The sequence below is a fragment of the Bufo gargarizans genome, chromosome 4, assembly GCF_014858855.1.
Source record: "Bufo gargarizans isolate SCDJY-AF-19 chromosome 4, ASM1485885v1, whole genome shotgun sequence".
Taxonomy (NCBI): Eukaryota; Metazoa; Chordata; class Amphibia; order Anura; family Bufonidae; genus Bufo; species Bufo gargarizans.
Window position 1 is genome coordinate 42,361,990 of NC_058083.1, and position 24,333 is coordinate 42,386,322.

Here is a 24,333-nt window from a genome sequence, read left to right on the forward strand (position 1 = left end):
CGTTACTGCTGTCCTGTTCTGGCTGGGCAAGTTATTTAGTGTCTGTCAAAGCACATTTTTTGTTCTGGGTTGAAATACAATTCCCAATTTAGCAATTTCATAATTTAGTGGTTTCTGCTATATCAGAGCTATTTGAAATCTATCCCTAAAAGGGTATATAATATTCAAGGTGCACATAGGGTCATTCAGAATAACTTCACACACACGCTACTGTGCATTTCCAAGTCTAATTCTGTCACTAAATCCATACCGGTCACCCAGCGCCTAAATACTAGGCCTCAAATTTATATCCCGCTGAATTTGAATACAATACATTGGGCCAAATAATATTTTTGTTGTTGTGGTGAACCATAACAATGAGGAAAACATCTAGTAAGGGACGCGGACGCGGACATGGTCGTGGTGGTGTTAGTGGACCCTCTGGTGCTGGGAGAGGACGTGGCCGTTCTGCCACATCCACACGTCCTAGTGTACCAACTACCTCAGGTCCCAGTAGCCGCCAGAATTTACAGCGATATATGGTGGGGCCCAATGCCGTTCTAAGGATGGTAAGGCCTGAGCAGGTACAGGCATTAGTCAATTGGGTGGCCGACAGTGGATCCAGCACGTTCACATTATCTCCCACCCAGTCTTCTGCAGAAAGCGCACAGATGGCGCCTGAAAACCAACCCCATCAGTCTGTCACATCACCCCCATGCATACCAGGGAAACTGTCTCAGCCTCAAGTTATGCAGCAGTCTCTTATGCTGTTTGAAGACTCCGCTGGCAGGGTTTCCCAAGGGCATCCACCTAGCCCTTCCCCAGCGGTGAAAGACATAGAATGCACTGACGCACAACCACTTATGTTTCCTGATGATGAGGACATGGGAATACCACCTCAGCATGTCTCTGATAATGACGAAACACAGGTGCCAACTGCTGCGTCTTTCTGCAGTGTGCAGACTGAACAGGAGGTCAGGGATCAAGACTGGGTGGAAGACGATGCAGGGGACGATGAGGTCCTAGACCCCACATGGAATGAAGGTCGTGCCACTGACTTTCACAGTTCGGAGGAAGAGGCAGTGGTGAGACCGAGCCAACAGCGTAGCAAAAGAGGGAGCAGTGGGCAAAAGCAGAACACCCGCCGCCAAGAGACTCCGCCTGCTACTGACCGCCGCCATCTGGGACCGAGCACCCCAAAGGCAGCTTCAAGGAGTTCCCTGGCATGGCACTTCTTCAAACAATGTGCTGACGACAAGACCCGAGTGGTTTGCACGCTGTGCCATCAGAGCCTGAAGCGAGGCATTAACGTTCTGAACCTGAGCACAACCTGCATGACCAGGCACCTGCATGCAAAGCATGATCTGCAGTGGAGTAAACACCTTAAAACCAAGGAAGTCACTCAGGCTCCCCCTGCTACCTCTTCTGCTGCTCCCCCTGCTACCTCTTCTGCTGCTGCCGCCTCGGCCTCTTCCTCCGCCTCTGGAGGAACGTTGGCACCTGCCGCCCAGCAAACAGGGGATGTACCACCAACACCACCACCTCCGTCACCAAGCGTCTCAACCATGTCACACGGCAGTGTTCAGCTCTCCATCTCACAAACATTTGAGAGAAAGCGTAAATTCCCACCTAGCCACCCTCGATCCCTGGCCCTGAATGCCAGCATTTCTAAACTACTGGCCTATGAAATGCTGTCATTTAGGCTGGTGGACACAGACAGCTTCAAACAGCTCATGTCGCTTGCTGTCCCACAGTATGTTGTTCCCAGCCGCCACTACTTCTCCAAGAGAGCCGTGCCTTCCCTGCACAACCAAGTATCCCATAAAATCAAGTGTGCACTGCGCAACGCCATCTGTAGCAAGGTCCACCTAACCACAGTAACGTGGACCAGTAAGCACGGCCAGGGACGCTATATCTCCCTAACTGCACACTGGGTAAATGTAGTGGCAGCTGGGCCCCAGGCGGAGAGCTGTTTGGCGCACGTCCTTCCGCCGCCAAGGATCGCAGGGCAACATTCTTTGCCTCCTGTTGCCACCTCCTCCTACTCGGCTTCCTCCTCCTCTTCTTCCACCTGCTCATCCAGTCAGCCACACACCTTCACCACCAACTTCAGCACAGACCGGGGTAAACGTCAGCAGGCCATTCTGAAACTCATATGTTTGGGGGACAGGCCCCACACCGCACAGGAGTTGTGGCGGGGTATAGAACAACAGACCGACGAGTGGTTGCTGCCGGTGAGCCTCAAGCCCGGCCTGGTGGTGTGTGATAATGGGCGAAATCTCGTTGCAGCTCTGGGACTAGCCGGTTTGACGCACATCCCTTGCTTGGCGCATGTGCTGAATTTGGTGGTGCAGAAGTTCATACACAACTACCCCGACATGTCTGAGCTGCTGCATAAAGTGCGGGCCGTCTGTTCGCGCTTCCGGCGTTCACATCCTGCCGCTGCTCGCCTGTCTGCGCTACAGCGTAACTTCGGCCTTCCCGCTCACCGCCTCATATGCGACGTGCCCACCAGGTGGAACTCCACCTTGCACATGCTGGGCAGACTGTGCGAGCAGCAGCAGGCCATAGTGGAGTTTCAGCTGCAGCACGCACGGGTCAGTCGCACTACAGAACAGCACCACTTCACCACCAATGACTGGGCCTCCATGCGAGACCTGTGTGCCCTGTTGCGCTGTTTCGAGTACTCCACCAACATGGCCAGTGGCGATGACGCCGTTATCAGCGTTACAATACCACTTCTATGTCTCCTTGAGAAAACACTTAGGGCGATGATGGAAGAGGAGGTGGCCCAGGAGGAGGAGGAGGAGGAGGAGGAGGAAGAGGAGGAAGAGGGGTCATTTTTAGCACTTTCAGGCCAGTCTCTTCGAAGTGACTCAGAGGGAGGTTTTTGGCAACAGCAGAGGCCAGGTACAAATGTGGCCAGCCAGGGCCCACTACTGGAGGACGAGGAGGACGAGGAGGAGGTGGAGGAGGATGAGGATGAAGCATGGTCACAGCGGGGTGGCACCCAACGCAGCTCGGGTCCATCACTGGTGCGTGGCTGGGGGGAAAGGCAGGACGATGACGATACGCCTCCCACAGAGGACAGCTTGTCCTTACCCCTGGGCAGCCTGGCACACATGAGCGACTACATGCTGCAGTGCCTGCGCAACGACAGCAGAGTTGCCCACATTTTAACCTGTGCGGACTACTGGGTTGCCACCCTGCTGGATCCACGCTACAAAGACAATGTGCCCACCTTACTTCCTGCACTGGAGCGTGATAGGAAGATGCGCGAGTACAAGTGCACGTTGGTAGACGCACTACTGAGAGCATTCCCAAATGTCACAGGGGAACAAGTGGAAGCCCAAGGCCAAGGCAGAGGAGGAGCAAGAGGTCGCCAAGGCAGCAGTGTCACGGCCAGCTCCTCTGAGGGCAGGGTTAGCATGGCAGAGATGTGGAAAACTTTTGTCAACACGCCACAGCTAACTGCACCACCACCTGATACGCAACGTGTTAGCAGGAGGCAACATTTCACTAACATGGTGGAACAGTACATGTGCACACCCCTCCACGTACTGACTGATGGTTCGGCCCCATTCAACTTCTGGGTCTCTAAATTGTCCACGTGGCCAGAGCTAGCCTTTTATGCCTTGGAGGTGCTGGCCTGCCCGGCGGCCAGCGTTTTGTCTGAACGTGTATTCAGCACGGCAGGGGGCGTCATTACAGACAAACGCAGCCGCCTGTCTACAGCCAATGTGGACAAGCTGACGTTCATAAAAATGAACCAGGCATGGATCCCACAGGACCTGTCCGTCCTTGTCCAGATTAGACATTAACTACCTCCCCTTAACCATATATTATTGGACTCCAGGGCACTTCCTCATTCAATCCTATTTTTATTTTCATTTTACCATTATATTGCGAGGCTACCCAAAGTTGAATGAACCTCTCCTCTGTCTGGGTGCCGGGGCCTAAATATATGCCAATGGACTGTTGCAGTGGTGGGTGACGTGAAGCCTCATTCTCTGCTATGACATGCAGACTAATTCTCTGCTGACATGAAGCCAGATCCTCTGTTACGGGACCTCTCTCCTCTGCCTGGGTGCTGGGCCTAAATATCTGACAATGGACTCTTACAGTGGTGGGTGACGTGAAGCCTGATTCTCTGCTATGATATGAAGACTGATTCTCTGCTGACATGAAGCCAGATTGTCTGTTACGGGACCTCTCTCCTCTGTCTGGGTGCTGGGCCTAAATATATGCCAATGGACTGTTGCAGTGGTGGCTGACGTGAAGCCTCATTCTCTGCTATGACTTGCAGACTAATTCTCTGCTGACATGAAGCCAGATCCTCTGTTACGGGACCTCTCTCCTCTGCCTGGGTGCCGGGCCTAAATTTATGAAAATGGACTCTTACAGTGGTGGGTGACGTGAAGCCTGATTCTCTGCTATGACATGAAGACTGATTCTCTGCTGACATGAAGCCAGATCCTCTGTTACGGGACCTCTCTCCTCTGCCTGGGTGCTGGGCCTAAATATATGCCAATGGACTGTTGCAGTGGTGGCTGACATGAAGCCTCATTCTCTGCTATGACATGCAGACTGATTCTCTGCTGACATGAAGCCAGATTGTCTGTTACGGGACCTCTCTCCTCTGCCTGTGTGCTGGGCCTAAATATATGCCAATGGACTGTTGCAGTGGTGGCTGACGTGAAGCCTCATTCTCTGCTATGACATGCAGACTAATTCTCTGCTGACATGAAGCCAGATCCTCTGTTACGGGACCTCTCTCCTCTGCCTGGGTGCTGGGCCTAAATTTATGAAAATGGACTCTTACAGTGGTGGGTGACGTGAAGCCTGATTCTCTGCTATGACATGCAGACTGATTCTCTGCTGACATGAAGCCAGATTGTCTGTTACGGGACCTCTCTCCTCTGCCTGGGTGCTGGGCCTAAATATATGCCAATGGACTGTTGCAGTGGTGGCTGACGTGAAGCCTCATTCTTTGCTATGACATGCAGACTAATTCTCTGCTGACATGAAGCCAGATCCTCTGTTACGGGACCTCTCTCCTCTGCCTGGGTGCTGGGCCTAAACTTATGAAAATGGACTCTTACAGTGGTGGGTGACGTGAAGCCTGATTCTCTGCTATGACATGAAGACTGATTCTCTGCTGACATGAAGCCAGATTGTCTGTTACGGGACCTCTCTCCTCTGCCTGGGTGCTGGGCCTAAATATATGCCAATGGACTGTTGCAGTGGTGGCTGACGTGAAGCCTCATTCTCTGCTATGACATGCAGACTAATTCTCTGCTGACATGAAGCCAGATTCTCTGTTACGGGACCTCTCTCCTCTGCCTGGGTTCCGGGGCCTAAATATCTGAGAATGGACTGTTCCAGTGGTGGGTGACGGGAAGCCAGATTCTCTGCTATGGGACCTCTCTCCAATTGATTTTGGTTAATTTTTATTTATTTAATTTTTATTTTAATTCATTTCCCTATCCACATTTGTTTGCAGGGGATTTACCTACATGTTGCTGCCTTTTGCAGCCCTCTAGCCTTTTCCTGGGCTGTTTTACAGCCTTTTTAGTGCCGAAAAGTTCGGGTCCCCATTGACTTCAATGGGGTTCGGGACGAAGTTCGGATCGGGTTCGGATCCCGAACCCGAACATTTTCGGGAAGTTCGGCCGAACTTCTCGAACCCGAACATCCAGGTGTTCGCTCAACTCTAGTAGTCACCTGAAATGGTTTTCACTTCACAGGTGTGCCCTGTCAGGTTTAATAAGTGGGATTTCTTGCCTTATAAATGGGGTTGGGACCATCAGTTGCGTTGTGGAGAAGTCAGGTGGATACACAGCTGATAGTCCTACTGAATAGACTGTTAGAATTTGTATTATGGCAAGAAAAAAGCAGCTAAGTAAAGAAAAACGAGTGGCCATCATTACTTTAATAAATGAAGGTCAGTCAGTCCAAAAAATTGGGAAAACTTTGAAAGTGTCCCCAAGTGCAGTCACAAAAACCATCAAGCGCTACAAAGAAACTGTCTCACATGCGGACCACCCCAGGAAAGGAAGACCGAGAGTCACCTCTGCTGTGGAGGATAAGTTCACCCAAGTCACCAGCCTCAGAAATCGCAGGTTAACAGCAGCTCAGATTAGAGACCAGGTCAATGCCACACAGAGTTCTAGCAGCAGATACATCTCTAGAACAACTGTTAAGAGGAGACTGTGTGAATCAGGCCTTCATGGTAGAATATCTGCTAGGAAAACACTGCTAAGGACAGGCAACAAGCAGAAGAGACTTGTTTGGGCTAAAGAACAAAAGGAATGGACATTAGACCAGTGGAAATCTGTGCTTTGGTCTGATGAGTCCAAATTTGAGATCTTTGGTTCCAACCACCATGTCTTTGTGCAACGCAGAAAAGGTGAACGGATGGACTCTACATGCCTGGTTCCCACCGTGAAGCATGGAGGAGGAGGTGTGATGGTGTGGGGGTGCTTTGCTGGTGACACTGTTGGGGATTTATTCAAAATTGAAGGCATACTGAACCAGCATGGCTACCACAGCATCTTGCAGCGGCATGTTATTCCATCCGGTTTGCGTTTAGTTGGACCATCATTTATTTTTCAACAGGACAATGACCCCAAACACACCTCCAGGCTGTGTAAGGGCTATTTGACCATGAAGGAGAGTTATGGGGTGCTGCGCCAGATGACCTGGCCTCCACAGTCACCGGACCTGAACCCGATCGAGATGGTTTGCGGTGAGCTGGACCGCAGAGTGAAGGCAAAAGGGCCAACAAGTGCTAAGCATCTCTGGGAACTCCTTCAAGACTGTTGGAAGACCATTTCAGGTGACTACCTCTTGAAGCTCATCAAGAGAATGCCAAGAGTGTGCAAAGCAGTAATCAAAGCAAAAGGTGGCTACTTTGAAGAACCTAGAATATGACATATTTTCAGTTGTTTCACACTTTTTTGTTATGTATATAATTCCACATGTGTTAATTCATAGTTTTGATGCCTTCAGTGTGAATCTACAATTTTCATAGTCATGAAAATAAAGAAAACTCTTTGAATGAGAAGGTGTGTCCAAACTTTTGGTCTGTACTGTATATATTCTATTCAGTTTTCTACAATATTCTTGTGTCTTATACTATGGCAGCAGGGGTGACAACCACTACTGGGCACCACAACAGTGTACACAGGGGGTCATCCAGCTTTTCACGGACACTGAATGACACATAGATCTCTGTTATGCACAGTTACCTCTACCTTTGCTCTTTTTTCCCTAATTCTGGGCCTGCATGTCAGTCTTCACTGACAGTTTGTCATTCTATTTATGGATCAGAATGAGCAGGATGAATGCAAGTTATAACCCTGCTCCGACCGAGCAGTGCCACAGCGCATGTGATGGTGGTCAGACATGGAAATAGGGGAATTTATGAATATTTGGGATCTGTGGATAAACACGACATACATGTACTGAACACGCGTGCAGAGAATCAGGGATGATAGAAAGTATCTCAATAGCTCATTTATCATTTGCTTAAAGTCAGGGGGGTTGTCACACAGCTTTCTATAGGTTCTGAATGACATTCACATTTCTATTGTCTGCAGAAGTAAATCCACCTGCTCCCTCACGTCTTCTCTTCTTGTGTCGGTTTTTACTGAAATTCTGGTATTATATTCATGAACCAGCAAGCACTGGATGAAGAGAGCTATATATTGTAAGACTATAGCAGTGCTGTAGCATGCACATATAAGATGGAGGGAGTAGGTTTACTGAATCTATAGGCGAGACTCAGCTTTACGTCTTAATTACACTGTGACTGGCAGCTGACGGAGGCTGGAGAGACTTCCCGGAATCCCCCGTGTTCTTCACATGGTTACGGAAAACTTTACAAGCAGGCTTTATTTTTCACAAAAAATCCTGAATGCTGTCATTCTTCAGTTACAATGCAGCAGGAATAACCATGGAGAGGCCCCCATCCCCCGCCTCCGGGGCCCCGGGGGCCAGACAATGAGCAGAGTTTATGTTTGTCACAAAAAGGAATAAAAAACCCTTCAAGGGGAACGGACGGAAAGTAACAAGTAAGGAGAAAATAAAGTATCTCTGTCCCAGAATTCCCAACATCTTCTATACTGAGCTTCATATCCCAACATGTCTAGTTTGTCCCGGTCTCATCTGGAAGTCTGAATTTTGGGGGTCTAGGGTCTGAATATTGGGGTCTTTTTTGGTGTATGGTATAGATTCTGAAATATAGGGTCTGAATATTGCAGTTTGGTCTATGTTGTGGAGTCTGAATTATGAGGTCTGGCCTGGGGTCTGAATTTTTGGGTCTGACCTGGAGTCTGTTTTCTGTGGTCTAGAAATTGGGCACTGGTATGGAGTCTATATTATGAGGTCTGGTCAATGGTAGGAATGACAAGGTTTGGTCTAGGATCTGAATAGTGGGGTCTGGTCTAAGGTCTGAATTATATGGTCTGGCCTGGGATCTAAATATTTGGATCTCGCCTGGGATATGGTTTCGGGACTGTTTTCTGTGGTCTAAACATTGGGCTCTAGTACGGAGTCTACATTATGGGGTCTGGTCAGTGTTAGGAATAACAAGGTTTGGTTTAGGATCTAAATAGTAGGGTCTGGTCTGAGGTCTGAATTATGGGGTCTGGCCTGGGATCTAAATATTTGCATCTCGCCTGGGGTACGGTTTAGGGTCTGTTTTCTGTGGTCTAAACATTGGGTACTGGTATGGAGTCTATATTCAGAGGTATGGTCAGTGGTAGGAATAACACGGTTTGGTCTAGCATCTGAATTGTGGGGTATGGTCTGAGGTCTCAATTATGAGGTCTAGCTTGGGGTATGGTTTAGGGTCTGTTTTCTGTGGTCTAAACATTGGCACTTGTATGGAGTCTATATTATGGGGTCTGGTCAGTGGTAAGAATAGCAAGGTTTGGTCTAGGATCTGTGGGTTCTGGTCTAAGGTCTGAATCATATGGTCTGGCCTGGGATCTGAATATTTGGATCTGGCCTGGGGTATGGTTTGGGGATTGTTTACTGTGATCTAAACACTGGGCACTGGTATGGAGTCTACATTATGGGGTCTGGTCAGTGGTAGGAATAACAAAGTTTGGTCTAGGATCTGAATAGTGGGGTCCGGTCTAAGGTCTGAATTATGAGGTCTGGCCCGGGATCTGAATATTTGAAAAATGGCCTGGTGTATAGTTTGGGGTCTGTTTTCTGTGGTATAGATATTGGGCAGTGGTATAGAGTCTATATTATGAGGTCTGGTCAGTGGTAGGAATAGCAAGGTTTGGTCTAGGATCTGTGGGGTTTGGTCAGAGGTCTGAATTATGGGGTCTGGCCTGGGATCTGAATATTTGGGTCTGGGCTGGAGAATGGTTTGGGGTCTGTTTTCTGTGGTCTAGATATTGGGCACCAGTATGGAGTCTATATGAATGGTCTTGTGAATGGTAGGAATAACCATTGTGGGGTCTTGTCTGAGGTCAGAATTATGAGGTATGAATTTTGAGACCTGGTCTGGGGTCAGAAGTTTAAGGTCTGGTCAAAATTAATTTGGTTATCAATGCTTTTTTTTAAAAAAAAAGTGGGAGAGATTTATCAAAAGTGGTGTGAAGAAAAACTGGCCCATAGCAACCAATCAGATTCTACCTTTCATTTTTTTAAAGGAGCTCTGAAAAAAGAATGGTAGAATCTGATTGGTTGCTATGGTCAACTGGTATCAGGTCTGTATTGGGGGTCTGTTGTTTGAATACTGGGGTATGAGGGTATGAATAATGGGGACTGGTCTGGGATCTGCCCCAACAAACACACCCTGTAACATGCCTGATAAATCCATAGCGGCCCTAGAAAGTACGTTCAGATGTTGGTATCTATGCAGCCTGATGTGCCATGTCTGCTGGGACTTGTAGTTCACTTTTTACAGAAACGTGTTTCAATTTTGTGTTTCAATTTTTCACCATTTTCAAGATCTCTGCTTGATGTAAGTGGATGGTAAAGTCGTTTTTTACATCCAGAGAATGAAAACCTGTATAAACCTAATACTTTTCCCCGCTGAGAGTTTGCTACAATTGAATCCAGTCTAGACGTGAAGTTTCCGACTCAATATTCCCTGAAAGTCACTTGTCTTCCTCTGGGTGGTGAGTGGTGTCCACTATTTCAGTTCATAGCAATAGGAAAATGGTCACAGGAAGTGGCATCTGTCGTTCATCTTGCTTACCTAATGCTCTTTCTGTGTCAGTATACACTTCTAGTTTATCATTCTATTCATGGGTCAGAATAGTCTAAATGAACAGAATTATATTTGTCACACTCTTTTTTGGCTTTTATTACCATCCAATCAGACAGGTTATAAAGGTGGTGGTCCGATCTCTGAGACCCCCATGAAGGGCCAGAGAGCAGGACAAGCATGAATCCTCTCTCTCCCAGCTGAATGACAACCTTGGAGGCCTCCACCACTCAATGGCCCTTCTGTTCTCAATGAATTTACCAAGAGACGGCACTAAACAAAAAAATCTGGTATAGTGGGTGTACAACAAATGAAAGGCATATGTGCAGTATATGTGGTATATGTGCAGTAAGTGTCCAGCCTGCAGGTGGTGTGAGTGCGGTATGTCTCCAGCTGCGGTATGTGTCTGGCCTAAAGGTGGTGTATGTGCGGTATGTGTCCAACCTGCTGGTGGTGTGTGCGGTATGTGTCCAGCCTGTAGGTGGTGTGTGCGGTATGTGTCCAGCCTGAAGGTGGTGTGTGCGGTATGTGTCCAGCCTGTAGGTGGTGTGTGCGGTATGTGTCCAGCCTGTAGGTGGTGTGTGCGGTATGTGTCCAGCCTGAAGGTGGTGTGTGCGGTATGTGTCCAGCCTGTAGGTGGTGTGTGCGGTATGTGTCCAGCCTGTAGGTGGTGTGTGCGGTATGTGTCCAGCCTGTAGGTGGTGTGTGCGGTATGTGTCCAGCCTGTAGGTGGTGTGTGCGGTATGTGTCCAGCCTGTAGGTGGTGTGTGCGGTATGTGTCCAGCCTGTAGGTGGTGTGTGCGGTATGTGTCCAGCCTGAAGGTGGTGTGTGCGGTATATGTCCAGACTGCAGGGGGTGGGAGTGCGGTATGTCTCCAGCTGCGGTATGTGTCTGGCCTGCAGGTGTTGTGTGCGGTATGTCTCCAGCTGCGGTATGTGTCCGGCCTGCAGGTGGCGTATGTGTGGTATGTGTCCTGCCTGCAGGTGGTGTGTGTGCGGTATGTCTCCAGCTGCGGTATATGTGTCTGGCTTGCAGGTGGTGTATGCGGTATGTGTCCAGCCTGCTGGTGTTGTGTGTGCGGTATATATCCGGCCTGCAGGTGGTGTGTGTGTGGTATGTGTCCGGCCTGCAGGTGTTGTGTGTGCGGTATATATCCGGACTGCAGGGGCTGTATGTGTGCAGTATGTGTCCGGCCTGCAGGTGGTGGTGTGTGCGGTATATGTCAAGACTGCAGGGGGTGTGAGTGCGGTATGTCTCCAGCTGTGGCATGTTTACAGCATATGACCAGGTTGTGAACGGTGCTTGTGCAGTATGTTTTCGGACTGCTGGCAGTGTGTGTGCGGTATATAGCCAGTCTTCAGGTGGCGTGTGTGCAGTATGTGCCAGCGACACTGAGTGACATGGCTGACAACCGCCCTGTTGTGCTCGGGGGGATCAGACGTTTACTGCAGACACGTGGCTGTTTTCACGGTGCATGTGGATGATTGCACAGATTCGTATTGTTTATATCTTTGTACAATCAAGTTGATTGAGATCACAGCGAAGTTGCATTCTTTCCGAGGTTCACACTGAGGACACTTCCTGTCTTCTTAGTCACACCATGTACTTCTTAAGTTGGGTTATAAGAGTATTAAGGCGCCCATGCACTTTCAATAGCATCTCTCCTCGCCCCTCCATAGACATGCATGCATGATTCTGGAGGCAGGTGGAGAAAGTGCCTAGCTTTTCTAGCGGTGGCTTATCTCCAAGGAGAAGGAAAGAATTTGGGTTGAAATTCAAAGAGCCCAATTCTTCTCATGTGAGTTGGGAGGCCGTTCCCACCAAATACGGCATTAGCTTAATGTGCATGGGGCCTATATACATTAAGACTGGCCAACGAGTTGGTGGCAGGATCATATGCTATATATTGCATTGAATCATGGTCCTCGAAATCATGCATAGTGTTGGACGGTTCAACCAGATGGTACGAGGACACTCTCTTTTGGCTTTCTTGCACCCAGTACCAAGGAGAAGAGGAGAACATTTGTGGCAAGGAGAGGAGAGCTGCAGGAACCTGCTGATGTAATACTCCGGCTTGTAGGCTGAGAAGGAGACCAAGGCTGCAGCTCCATGAGATATCAAGTTGGACACTCACAGGTTCTCAAAGTATCATGACACCTAGTCAAAACCAATCCGATGGGGTCCATCAGCATAGAATACCTCCGATGATGTTTAAAGAGAACTTGTCATCAGGACTGACTTATACAGCTGATTGAATATACTTACTGTGGATCCTCCAAACTTTACTAAACTGTCTTTGTCTCTGCTCAAAAACATTGTATTCATGTTAAAAAAAAAAACGTTGAAAATGTCTCTGACTAGTGTTGATCGAGCATCAAAGTGCTCGGGTAGAACACTTTGCAATGCTCGGGTGCTCTACAGAGCACCCAAGCACAATGGAAGAAGCCGAGCATTAAGCCAGGCACCCCCTGCTCTGAAGAGGGGAAGATACCGGGTCTCACTGAGGTCTATGCAGAAGATCACTGTACAGTGAGGGAATCTCCCAGTGTGAGTCCACAGCTTAGGAGTCCCTACTCTGACTCCATATATAGAGTCAGTGCTTGGGGACACCCAGTGTATTTAAATCTAATTTAGTCTCTATTTCTGCCAGGATTTGAACTCACAATCTTCTAAATTACTACAAAGACTTTAACCACTTAGCTATAAAGCTGAATGATAACATATGTCAGAAAAACCTCATAGTAGTTCGTTATGTAGTAAGTATTCCTATACAGCAGAAGTATCATTTCATATTTCAGTGCAGGTTAACATGTTGCTGTATAGCGTAGTGGTTAAAGTTCTTGGCTCTAATGTAGTAGGTTGTGAGTTCAAATCCCGGCATAAACTGTTGAGAAATAGAGGCTAAATTAAATTTATATATTTAATATTTTTTTTAGTCATTTAAAAAAATGTATGGCACAAAATAAATGTGTAATTACTAATATATGTATATATATATATATATATATATATATATATATATATATTTATTTATTTATATCACACTTCTGATATATATGAATGCATAATATGTGGGAAACTACTACTGATGTTTTTAGCCATAATATGTTTACATATATTATAATGTATTATATATTCTAAATATACTATAATATATGTAAATATATTATGGCTAAAAACTTATATACTGTATATATATGTTTAAATTAAATTTAGCCTCTATTTCTGAAAAGTTTTTGCCAGAATTTGAACTCACAACCTTATACATTAGAGCCAAGAATCTTAACCACTACGATATAAAGCTACATGTTAACCTGCAGTGAAATATGAAATGATACTTCTGCTGTATAGGAATACTTACTACATGACGAACTACTATGAGGTTTCTCTGGCACAGTTTATCATTCAACTTTATAGCTGAGTGGTTAAAGTCATTGCCTCTAATGTAGAAGGTTGTGAGTTCTGAATCCCAGCAGAAAATTTTCAGACATAGAGGCTAAATTGGATTTAAATACACTGACTCGAGCATTGCACACGAGGTATCGGCCGAGCATGCTCGCTCAACACTGTCTCTGACGTCATGACCAGGTTCCTTATGGAGTAATCAAGGTATTGTTATGCCTGAGGAGAGCCACGAGTCATCTCTCAACTCTCACGACCATCTAGTTTTCCAAGACCTTCCCTCTGCCTCTGGGTGTCTGAACCATAGTCCCTCACCTGCAGCAGGGTCTGTTAAACTGTGCATTGCTGTTTTTTTGGGGGGGGTTTGCTGGTCCCTGAGACCCTCCGTGTAGGAGCAATTGGATGTGCTTCCTTCCTCCTCACTGTCCTAGCTAGAACTCCTCCTCCTGGCAGGGAGCAGGACCAGCCCACTGCTACTATAAGGGCAGGAACAGGGTGGTTAACCCTGTCCCTGCTAACCAGCCTCTTCATGCTGGTGTACATTACATTAACAATATAATAACATAACATTTGCACATACTCCCAGGTCTGCGGTACTGCACATACAGTACTCAAATACTACCACCATATAGCGACCCAATATACATAAAGTAATCTAAAAACAGTACCATGCAATGTTTAAATAATACTGCTATACAATTATTATAAAAATTCTTGGTGGTTACAAGTCTTGGGTGACAAAACACTGGTGTTGCCCCCTTCAGTAGGTACAAGTGATATGCTCGGCCTGACCGCTACATTTCTACACACATGTGACATGTATTACTGGGGTAATTGTGTGATTGGTGGGGGTCCTGCCGCCGAAACCCTCACTGGTCCTGGGAACCACCCAGTGTTGATGCTGTCCACCAGCAGAGTGGTTGTTCTCTATTGGAATTAATGGGCGTTATGGAACCTACGCTGGTGGTGGGCACTGGTACCAAGATATGAGATGTTCCCCAGCAATAAGCCCCATTAACTAGCCTCCTCCTGGTACCATGTAAGGACCAGACTAGTGCTAGTCTTTCTTATTTCAATTATTTTCTAAACTCTCCCCAAACCCCCAAAAAACAGAAAGAGGCAAAGTCTTTTATGGTACGTGAAGACAATGCCGGATCAGCAGCATATCTGGAGATCACACAGCGGCATATAATAGGATAATCCACATAGACTGGGGATCACTTTCATCGGGATAACACAGCCGCCACCTGCACCACGCAGAGCTCCAGTACGTACTTAATGGAGTGTAATCCCAGCAAATGTTCAGGTGAAAGATTTCCTGTGCTCAGTAAGGCTGCCTTTCTCCTGCCTGACCTCAGATACCCTATACCCGGGCACATGCCCACTGTGCCGACAAGCCTCAGCACCTATATAAAGCCATGTATGTGGGACACTGTATCCTGATGACCTCTCCTGAGGCAAGATCATCTTCACCCCATTCAGTCATAAACAGGGGTTTATCTATAGGGGGTAGTAGTTGCAACTAGGCCCTGTTGACTTATCAGGCTCTAAGGCCACACTGCCAATATTAGAAGACACCAGAATCATATATAGCACATGGTAGAGTGGGGGCCCTCTTTCAGCTTTTTCATTCGGGTCCAGGAGCTTTAGATTACACTTCTCGTCATAAACATATATGCATCCCATAACCTTAAAACGTGCATACCCTTAACAGAAAATCTTGTTTGCCCCTCATAGGCAGTACAGGACACTGTGTTGTATGAGAAAACCCCACCCCCGAGGACCTGGAGCTCACTACTTTGGTGGCATTTGACATAATGTGGTTATAATATAGCAGAATTTGGGCATTATAATCCAGAATGGGGGCACATGGGGTGGATTCTAAAGTTAGCATCACGAGCTGAGGCACTTAATGGGGTATTTCAGTCAAAACAACAGCTTATGTATAGCATAGGGGCCAAGGAGCTCTCATTCTAGCCATCGGTGGGGGTCCCAGTGGTCAGGCCTCCACCGATCTAAACAGTATAACCTAGCCAATAAATAGGTGATGAATGTGTCTGGTACACAATATATGGGCAAATCGCATTGTTTACACCATGTGATGTCATGTTTATGGTGGAACCATATGGCCATAATACAGTTATTATGCAACAGTATAAATTATAAGCTGCCGCCTCCTGACGTCTTCATTGAACGCATGTCATGTGACCCGGCTCTTATAATGTCACCTGCTCAGCAGACTTTACATATAGGGTTAGGCAGGGGGAATCCAGACTGTTTATGTTGCCCTCTGTATGAATGGAGGGTGTTGGGGGTGGAATGTGTCTGTGCCCCCTCATGCTCTGGCTATCACATTATATTATCTGAGTCTCGGTGAATGGGCGTCGTATATTACGTAACGTGTCTTGTCTTCTTCTGGAAGGAACTTCATTAACCGGACTGAACTTTCTGCTCAGCTACTTGTCAAGCCTGATCAGTGATCGTTCAGAGCACAACCAGCAGGCGCCCGGCGGGATCCAAAGCTCCTGGTCTTGCTATGCCTTCAGTGGCTGGAACGTAAGACATCTTGCATTCAAATGTAGCGGGAATTGTAGTTTACATAGGACTGCAGGTAAACCTGCCAAACTTTCTTATAGGGGTTTTTCAGGACAATAACATGGGCTTGATTTTATAAAGTCTATTTAAAATAGGCTATTAGGACTCTAACAGTACCACCATACAGAGCCCAAATAATACCACCACACAGTACTCTGATAATACCAGCATAGAGCCCTCTAATAATACCGCTATAAATTGTCCAAATAAAATCAACATACAATGACCAACTAATATATGCCCAAATAATACAATCACACAGTACTCAAATAATACCAACATACAGCGACCAAATAATAAAACCATAAAGTGCTCAAATAATACCAAACTGTCACCAAGTAATACAACCACACAAGCCCAAATAATACAACTACTGTACACAGTAACCGCATAGTACCAATATAGGATTCAAAAATAGTGTAAGTACTGTTGAACACACTGCATCACCGAAGTGGTGGAACTGCAAGGCGCAGCCAACCTACGATCATCAGAGCACTTGTGCGCAGTTTTCATCTGAACGCCGCGCCTTGAGCGTTAAGTGGCTATACCTCAGCTCCGTACTATTTTACTCCACTCCTACTGCGGCAAGATTTCCCTTTCCATCCAAGCAATGCCGCCATATATGCGGTTACTACCGTTAATCTATTAACATTAAAAATCGATGTGTATGAACTGCCGCTTACATCGTCACTAATTGCGTATATAGCCACGTTGGACTAAAATTACTGCATGTCGTACTTTTAGCCCGGCTGCCTCTCGCCGGGGGCACACGTGAACTAGCGGCAGGACGGATCAGACCGGTTGTTTACCCGCTGGAACAGCCTGCCGGAATCCCCTGCCGCTATGTGAAACCCTAATACCGTACAGTGCTCAAAAAAATCAACCATATAGTGCTCATAAAATACCAACATACATTGCTGAAATAATCCCACTACTCAGTGCCCAAATAATACTTCTATACACTGCCCAATACCACCATAAAATACCTACATAACAGCACTGTACAGTAATTATATAATACCAGCACACAGTACCCAAATAGATCTACCATACAGCGGTCAAATAATAAGTGCTCATATAATTGTACCGTACACTGCTCAAACAATAGCATCATATAGTGCTCAAACGATACTAATATACAGTGACCAAATAATACTACCATACAGTGCCTAACATTAATTGAACACAATGTCCAAATAACATTGTTACATAGTGCTTAAATAATAGTGCCAAAGAGTGCTCTAATAATACTACTACCCTACACTGCCTGAATACAATGCAAACGTAACAATACTCAGATCCTGGATCTTCAAACCGAGCACCAAATACTTGTAGTGAGGGTGGTGGAGGTTGGTGGAGGCCTCCAGATGCTGCGGACCCTAGGCACCTGCCCTCATAATAAACCAGCCCTGTGTAGGACGCTGTAATTTGTGCGTCCTGCCCCTTTAATTGTGGAGTATGACTGGAGATAATATCTGGCAGGAATCTGATTAACATTATGCTTCGTCAGAAAACCATTCAGTGCTCCCTTAGGGATTAATGTGAAAGTTTTAGGAGGCTAATTATAGCGGCATCTGTAATAACTCAGCGGCGTCCGGCATGAATTATTAACCACCTCCTCCGTCCAAAATACAAATACAGGACGTCTCAAAGTCAAAAAATTGTAAGAAACGTAAAAGCCGTAGACTGAAAGACGAAGAAGAACAAGGCCGAGGGCAATCAATGATCTCAGGAGCAGCAGAGGCACTTCATAACTGAGCTGGCCAAGTACATACCGCACTTCATAACTGAGCTGGCCAAGTACATACCGCACTTCATAACCGAGTCGGCCAAGTACATACCGCACTTCATAACTGAGCTGGCCAAGTACATACCGCACTTCATAACTGAGTCGGCCAAGTACATACCGCACTTCATAACTGAGCCAGCCAAGTACATACCGCACTTCATAACCGAGTCGGCCAAGTACATACCGCACTTCATAACCGAGTCGGCCAAGTACATACCGCACTTCATAACCGAGTCGGCCAAGTACATACCGCACTTCATAACTGAGCTGGCCAAGTACATACCGCACTTCATAACTGAGTCTGCCAAGTACATACCGCACTTCATAACTGAGCAGTGCAAGTACATACCGCACTTCATAACTGAGCCAGCCAAGTACATACCGCACTTCATAACCGAGTCGGCCAAGTTCCATACCGCACTTCATAACCGAGTCGGCCAAGTACATACCGGACTTCATAACTGAGCAGTGCAAGTACATACCGTACTTCATAACTGAGCAGTGCAAGTACATACCGCACTTTATAACCGAGTCGGCCAAGTACCATACCGCACTTCATAACTGAGCAGTGCAAGTACATACCGCACTTTATAACCGAGTCGGCCAAGTACCATACCGTACTTCATAACTGAGCCAGCCAAGTCCATACCGCACTTCATAACCGAGTCGGCCAAGTTCCATACCGCACTTCATAACCGAGTCGGCCAAGTACATACCGGACTTCATAACTGAGCAGTGCAAGTACATACCGTACTTCATAACTGAGCAGTGCAAGTACATACCGCACTTTATAACCGAGTCGGCCAAGTACCATACCGCACTTCATAACTGAGCAGTGCAAGTACATACCGCACTTTATAACCGAGTCGGCCAAGTACCATACCGTACTTCATAACTGAGCCAGCCAAGTCCATACCGCACTTCATAACTGAGCAGTGCAAGTATATACCGCACGTCATGACTCAGCCGGGCAAGTGCATACCATACTTCATAGCTGAGCTGGGCAAGTATGTACCACACTTTATAACTGAGCAGCAGCCGAGTATATACCGCACTTCATAACTGAGCAGCAGCCAAGCATATACCGTACTTCATAACTGAGCCAGGAAAGTATATACCACACTTCATAACTAAACCGGTTAAGTGTATACCGCACTTCATAACTGAGCCGGACAAGTATATACTGCACTCCCTCGTACTGTATACACTGAACACATAAATAATTCAGGATTTTTCGCAACTCCCTTTCATCAATGCTAAGAATCTAGAGACTCTGCAGCATCTCAAGAAATAAAAGCTGGAGAGCCAATGTAGCAGAGCTTGTTGGCCGGTGAATCCGAGTTGGACGTTTGGTTATCAGAGCTGGACAGCTGGCATAGTAGAGCTGGAGGACAGATGTAGCAGTGTTGGAGGCCCTGCTGGATGGCTGGTGTAACAGAGCTGGAGAGCCAATGTAGCAGAGCTTGAGCTTATTGGTCAGTGTATCAGAGGTGGACAGCTGGGCAGCAGAGCTGGAGGATAGATGTTGCAGTGCTGAAGGGTCAGTGTAATAGTGCTAGTCAGCCAGTATAGCACAGCTAGATCAGGATGGCCTGTGTAGCAAAGCACTGGAGAAGTTATGTGACAGAGTTGTATGGCTGAGCTGGAGGGCCAATATAGCAGAGGTCAAGAGCTGATGTAGCAGAGCTGGAGGGCCAGTGCAGAATAGCTTTACAGATAGTGTAGCAGGAACGCAGATAAAAATGTGAATAATCAGGTGGCAGCATAGGGGGAGAGACAGAGAAGGTCAGAGGAGCAGGCTGCAGGCACATAATAAAACTGCAGTAAAATTCCTTCAATCTGATATGAATAGGATATAAATGGATATTGGAATGGGATATAATTGGTGCCAAACTGCAAAATGCTTAGTCCCTGTAACCACCACTAGGGGGAGCTCACTGTAGACAAATTTATAATTGTGCTCAACAGAGATATAACACTGACTACATGTTATTTATAATACAGCACACGGTCAGTATAGCCCCCTAAACCACTCTGGCTGAGTGTGACTGCTACTTCTGCACCTCCTATTAGTGTTATCCAAGGAAGATACAAAACATCCATTTCATTTAAACATCCCCATAGTTCATGTTTAGGTGCTAGGAGCTCAATGTTTATAAACTGTTACCAGATCTCAGCCTAAACCAGCAAACACATTGAAAAATTTCCGACGTGGCTCGTACAAGAGGGCAAGTTCTAGTTTGGGTGCAGTATATACTGTACTTGCCTGAGGGTGGTCACTGCGGGGGGCTACTGCAGAAACAATTTGGTTACAGCAGCCCTTCGTATACCTCAATCTTGGTGTGCATATGCTTGTCTTGAGTGCCCTCCTCTGACTACTTTCCGAGATTTGACCTATGGACCACCCAGCTTCTCGAAGTCCTACTATTTGAAGTCTGATAATTGCACTAATGGCACAAGCCTTCTTCCAGCAGGCATAGTGAGCACCTCAACTACACCCAACAGTCCTGTAAGAGAGAAGGTTAAAAACAGTGCTGCCAGACAAAAAACAACAGTGCTGCCAGACAAAAAACAACAGTGTTAAAGGTAAAACAAAGTTCCAGCACTCACGTTTTCTTTGGTAGCTAAAATCCTCGTCTTTATTCAGGCAGTAAAAAATATTCTATAGGACATGCACCCACTAGTGTAGCAACATTGACGCGTTTCGAGCAGAATTATTAAGAATAAGAACTCTGTTCGAAACGCGTCAATGTTGCTACACTAGTGGGTGCATGTCCTGTACTCTGTTCGAAACATGTCAATGTTGCTACACTAGTGGGTGCATGTCCTGTACAATATTTTCTACTGCATGAATAAAGACGAGGATTTTAGCTACCAAAGAAAACGTGAGTGCTGGAACTTTGTTTTACCTTTAATGCTACATAGGCTCACCTGCCTGTTCCGTGCACGCGAGTGATTCAGGTGATTGAGTGAGCTGGACTTTTCTCTATGCATAATCAAAAAACAACAGTGCTGCCAGACAAAAACAACAGTGCTGCAAGACAAACAGCAACAGTGCTGCCAGACAAAAACAACAGTGCTGCCAGACAAACAGCAACAGTGCTGCCAGACAAAAACAACAGTGCTGCCAGACAAACAGCAACAGTGCTGCCAGACAAAAACAACAGTGCTGCCAGATAAAAAACAACAGTGCTGCCAGACAAAAACAACAGTGCTGCCAGATAAAAAACAACAGTGCTGCCAGACAAAAACAACAGTGCTGCCAGACAAACGGCAACAGTGCTGCCAGACAAAACAACAGTGCTGCCAGACAAATAGCAACAGTGCTGCCAGACAAAAACAACAGTGCTGCCAGACAAAAACAACAGTGCTGCCAGATAAAAAACAACAGTGCTGCCAGACAAACAGCAACAGTGCTGCCAGACAAACAGCAACAGTGCTGCCAGACAAACGGCAACAGTGCTGCCAGACAAACGGCAACAGTGCTGCCAGACAAACGGCAACAGTGCTGCCAGACAAAAAAACAACAGTGCTGCCAGACAAAAAACAACAGTGCTGCCAGACAAACAGCAACAGTGCTGCCAGAAAAACAGCAACAGTGCTGCCAGACAAAAACAACAGTGCTACCAGACAAAAAACAACAGTACTGCCAGACAAACAGCAACAGTGCTGCCAGACAAAAAACAACAGTGCTACCAGACAAAAAACAACAGTACTGCCAGACAAACAGCAACAGTGATGCCAGACAAAAAACAACAGTACTGCCAGACAAACAGCAACAGTGATGCCAGACAAACAGCAACAGTGATGCCAGATAAAAAAAAGTCTGTGGATCATCTCTACTGTATGTAAAGTAAGGATCCTGGAACTCTGATCAGTACATGTAACACCCCCAGCATCCCAATATTGTGAAATACGCTCTTTATCATAATTCCTTCTACGTATTTATTTATTTCGATTTTCCGGTGATGTACTGTACATAGATAGCTAAGCGCACAGCCATGTATCTAGAATTTCAGAGTTATTTGCTGGCATCTGGCAGAAGATAAGCCAATTGAAAGATATCCTGGAATATGCCAGTGAAATACATGAAGTGTCAGCTGCAGAGCTTAAATCTGTGTGTGTGCTGCACCATCTAGTGGTTGAAATGATAAATGACAGCGCATAACCTGTAAATCCGGAAAGTAACATCAGCTCCGAGGCCCTATTGAATATTTTACAATGGAATAAAATATTTCTCTTCTGATTTTAAGGGGAATTTTTAGCCAAAGGAGTGCAAATCATTGTCATATATAAAAGGAGTACATGCAAAAAAAGTCCTAATCACACACAGACACCGACAACCTCTTTCTAACAAAGCTAGAACCAGTCCAGTACCTCACATGGATCTAGAGATCTCATTCATTGCATCAGTTGCCCTACTAGATTTTTTTCAGGCTGGCAGCTCAGAGGGCATGTCCTTTCTGCTGCAGCTCTCTCCCTATGACTGCTCAGAGACCTTAGTTTCTGCTGCCGCTCTCCCTATCGCAGCTCAAGGGGCATTTATTTTTGGCTGCAGACTCACACTATCACAGCTCAGGGCGTGTCCGTTCTGCTGCAGCACTTTCCCTCACAGCTCAGGGGGCATGTCCTTTCTGCTGTGGCTCTCTCCCTATCACAGCTCAGGGGGCTGTCCTTTCTGATGCAGCTCTCTTCCTATCACAGCTCTGGGGGGGGGCTGTCCTTTCTGCTGTAGCTCTCTCCCTATCACAGCTCAGGGGCATGTCCTTTCTGCTGTGGCTCTCTCCCTATCACAGTTCAGGGGGCTGTCCTTTCTGCTGAGGCTCTCTTCCTATCACAGCTCAGGGGGCATGTCGTTTCTGCTGTGGCTCTCTCTCTATCACAGTTCAGGGGGCATGTCCTTTCTGCTGTGGCTCTCTTCCTATCACAGCTCAGGAGGCATGTCCTTTCTGCTGTGGCTCTCTCCCTATCACAGCTCAGGAGGCATGTGCTTTCTGCTGTAGCTCTCTCCCTATCACAGCTCAGGGGCATGTCCTTTCTGCTGTGGCTCTCTCCCTATCACAGTTCAGGGGGCTGTCCTTTCTGCTGTGGCTCTCTCCCTATTACAGCTCAGGAGGCATGTCCTTTCTGCTGTGGCTCTCTCCCTATCATAGCTCAGGGGGCTATCATTTCTGCTGTGGCTCTCTCCCTATCACAGTTCAGGGGGCTGTCCTTTCAGCTGTGGCTCTCTCCCTATCACAGCTCAGGGGGCTGTGCTTTCTGCTGTGGCTCTCTCCCTATCACAGCTCAGGGGTTGTGTCCTTTCTGATACAGCTCTCTTCCTATCACAGCTCAGGGGGCTGTCCTTTCTAACAGAACACAGCTGATGGCAGTTGAAGGTTTGAGCTGTTTAGCAAGGTGGACAGAGAGATAAGGAAAAGAACAAACAGCAGGTGGCGCCATACAGATACATTTTATTGAATAACTCGTAGCTATAATAAAGTTTTAATTACATGCTATTACAAAAGTATTCAGATGCTGGTTTGAAAAATTTAGAATATTTTTTGTGAGATCCCAAAAAATAATTCAGATCCAATACTGCACTGCCACAGGCACCAGGGGGGCACAAGAAAAGTTTTGCTCTAATTTATCTAATTCAGGACAGGTAATGTGGGTGCAGCCTGAGGGTCACATTTTTGTTAAATTTCTGGGGCATATATTACATTTTTCCTGGATTTAGGCGCCACATTCAGGAAGATTTATCAAGGATTTTCTTGTGGCTTATAGACCGCGTTTTGGTTTTGGGCTTACAGAAAACTGATGAAAGAGGTTGTGTCCTGAAGATAGCTCCCATCCATGGGGCCCATTAGGACTTATAGTTGGGACCTCTACACTCTGTAAGGGCATGTATGACATGGAGGCACATTGGTTTTACTACCTAAGCCATGACTCCGCCCCCACTCAATGTCTATCTTGACACCTCTTGTTCCCCCACACAGTAGTTATGCCTCTTTAGGTCTTAAAGAACCATCTTTTTTCTTAACAAAGAAACAAACAGCGGCAACAGGTGACTTCGAGGGTCGTATGTGTCCTTTTCTCAGACTCTCCGAGATATAAGCACGCATAGCGACCCTTTCAGGTTGAGAAAGATTGTATAAACGAGATTCAGGCAGCTTGGCGTCTGGGATGAGATTAATAGGGCAATCGTACTCCCTGTGCGGGGGCAAATCCTGAACTCCACTCTCAGAGAAGACATCCGAAAATTCAGAGAGAAAAGATGGTACAGTCTTAGTAGAAACCTCAGAAACAGATGTCGTGAGGCAATTCTCTCTGCAAAAGTCACTCCAACCATTTATT